Raw genomic sequence first — 3,159 nt, 5'->3', positions numbered from 1 at the left:
TGCTGCCCAGCTGGTGCAATCCCGCGGCGGCCCGGGGCGGAGGCATCGGCAGCACAGCCCTGTCCATTCCCCTGTGGGACCCGAGCAGGACGAAAAGGCCCAGAATCCAGAAGGCAACAACCCCAATGTGGATTGGTTTATCCCCAAGCTCTCGAGCTGCATGGGCCAACCAGCTGTGCTAGGAGCCTGCCTGGTGCCTCTGACAAGCCTGCGGCTGGCCATGCTGCTTGGGCTAGGTCTGACAGCTGTTGGGGTGCCCCTATCCTTGCTGCAGGAGGCCTGACATCCCCACCCAGCCGTGCTAGGTCGCCCTGGCAGGAGGCAGAATGGCAGAGACGAGGCCCGTTGGCGCCTGCCTGCAGGCCCTGCTTTCCTGAGAAGCCGGGCGGCCCTGGCAGGAGGCAGAACAGGACAGATGAGGTTCCGTTGGCGCCCACCCTAGGGCCCGACTGTCCAAAGGAGTTGGGCAGCCCTGGCAGGAGATGGAATGGCATAGGTGAGGCCCCTTCGGCGTCCACCCTCGGAACGGCTGTCCAGAGGAGCTGGGTGGCCCTGGCGGGAGATGGACCAGCACAGATGAGGCCTGTTGGCACCTGTTGTTCCTCCTTCACCTAGAGAACTCCCTCACAAAACTCACATGAGCCGCTTCTGGTCGCTAGTTCCTCTGGTCACTTGGGAGTTGGCTTTTTCAAGCCTTGTTTTCACATAATACAATCCCACTCTTAAATTTATCCAGCTCTGTTTTATATCTAATTTAACTATTTGTCTCTACTACTCCATTCTTTGGAATGAGTCGTGCCATCCACCCCACCACCAGAAAACTACCCTCAATATTATTTCCCTGCACAGCTTCCCTCTTAATTCTGGTTTCCCTGAGTTGAGCGTAAGTGTTGGGAACGCAATCAGCTCCGGATAGGGTGTACGTGTCGTGGTTAGACAAGAAACAGCAAAGAACTGGACTAGTATTGCAAGGAACTAAGTACCTTAGGCAAGCCTGAGTGTATGCTTGAGATAGTGATGTGAGAGCAGAAAAGAGCCGTCTCGCCAGCCTCAAAACTCGCCAAGAGTTCAAAAATCATGCCAGTATCCCAACTTGGGGTGAATCCATGTACCAGTAAAATTGAAATATCAGTATTCAAATATTCAGATACATCACTCACAGGAAGTTATACTAGGGGCAATGAGTAGAGAATCAAGACATTGTCCCTCTGTAACGGGGAATTTAAAGTAGTTTGTCTGTGAGTAAATACGATCCACTAGAGAAGAATTTCAGCTACTTTCCCTTCTTCGTGTCTCATTGGCACTGTAGCTCATTTCTCCTGGTATTTCATCAGGTGGTCAAGGGACATTTATTTAGAACATATCTCCAGACAATACCAGGAGAAATGAGCTACAGTTTCAGTGAGAAGCCAAGACAGGTAAGTAGCCAAAATACTTCTTTAATGGACCGTATTTATTCAGGGACTAAATTCTTGATTACTGAGGGACAATTTACACCCATTACATTTACTTTGCACAAGCTACTCCTAGTACAACTTTTCATAAGACCAGAAGAATGGCCATACTGGGTCAGACCAAGGTCCATCTAGCTGTTCGGTTTTATGCAAGTAGAAAGTAGGCAGCCCTAGGGTGGTGCTACTCACGGAGAACAAGGCTTTAAAAAGCCTGCTCCTAAGTGACCAGAGGAGCCAGGGAACAGGAGCGGCCTATGTGAGTTTTGCGAGTGTGTTCTCCACGTGAAGGAGGAGCCTGGGGTGAGCTTGTTGTCTGTGGTGTGTTTATGTTTGTGGTGTGCTTGCTGCTCGATTGAAGTGTGGTCTCTTTGAGGGACCTTGTGCTGAGGCTTGCAGTATGCAAGTGGAGAGCTGCTTAATGAGGCTATGATGGCCAAGCCCTTTTGCACCTATCAACCCTTAAACAGGGGGTGGGGCTCCTCAGGGAGAAGCTCCTAAGAGAGGAGAGGAGCTAGAGAACAGGAGAGTTTTATGAAGGAATTCTCCAGGTGAAGGAGAAGCAACTATGTGACCAGGGCCGGTGCAACCCTTTAGGCAACCTAGGCGGTTGCCTAGGGTGCTAGGATTTGGGGGGGCGCCGTTTTCTTCGGCAGCGACCGCGACGGCCAGATCTTCGGCGCCCCGGTCGCCGCCGGCATTTAGGCGGAGGGAGCTGGGGCAGTGGAGCGCGGGGAGGGCCGCCTGCAGCACACAGGGGAACTCCCCGCCCCAGCTCACCCCTGCCCCGCCTCCTCCCCGAGCACGCCGTGGCTGCTTCACTTCTCTCGCCGCCCAGGCTTGCGGCGCCTAAGCTGTCCAGCTTTTTGGTCCTCAAATCCCCATCTGGGAGGAATTTCCAAAAGGCAGGACATGTCCGGGAAAATAGGGAGGCATGGTAAGGGGACTGCCGCCTCCCCGGGCTCCAACTTTCCGGGGCCAGGCGGCGGCTGTTCGTTCTCCCCAGCTGGGCAGCCGGACTCGGGAACAGCTGCTGCTGCAGCTCCCACTGCCGTGGGAGGAAGCGCCAAGCATGTGGTGCTCTGCGGCTGCGGCTCTGGAACCCGGGGCGTGAACCCCCTGAGCCCAGGCCTGCTGCGGGGACCCAGCTGGTGCAATCCTGCGGGTGGCCCCGGAGTGGGGGCAGCAGGCCCCAGCCCCCCCGTCCCGCTCGGGTCCCGCAGGGGAACAAACGGGGCTGGGCTGCCGATGCCTCCGCCTCCGCCCTGGGGCCGCTGTGGGATTGCAGCACCAGCTGGGTAGCAGCCCAGACGCGACTGGCCACGGGCTGGGTGCAGCGTGCGCACTGCTGGGTCCCAGCAACAGGCCCTTCCTCGGGGGGTTCGGGCCCGGGTGCCAGAGCCGCAGCCGCCAAGCTTGGCCATCGGCCGCTTCCTCCCCCCGCGGCAGTGGGAGCTGCAGCAGCGGCTGCTCCCAAGTCCGGCTGCCCAGGTGGGGAGAACGAACAGCCCCCGCCTGGTCCCACGGGCCGCCCCCCTACTCTCCCTCCAGGTACCGCCCAAGTCCTGCCTGCTCGGGGCCAGGCCGGACTCACACTCACCTCAGCCCCGCGCTCCCCCAGTGTCTCCGGGGCCTCCCTCCAGCGCTTGCGGAGGGAGGAGGAATGGTGGGGGGGTTTGGCTTTTTGGTTTTTTTTTTTTTTTGCTCT

This window comes from Terrapene carolina, unplaced genomic scaffold, assembly GCF_002925995.2.
Source record: "Terrapene carolina triunguis isolate 2854851 unplaced genomic scaffold, T_m_triunguis-2.0 Scaffold22458, whole genome shotgun sequence".
NCBI lineage: Eukaryota > Metazoa > Chordata > Testudines > Emydidae > Terrapene > Terrapene triunguis.
This window is presented reverse-complemented; position numbering follows the sequence as displayed.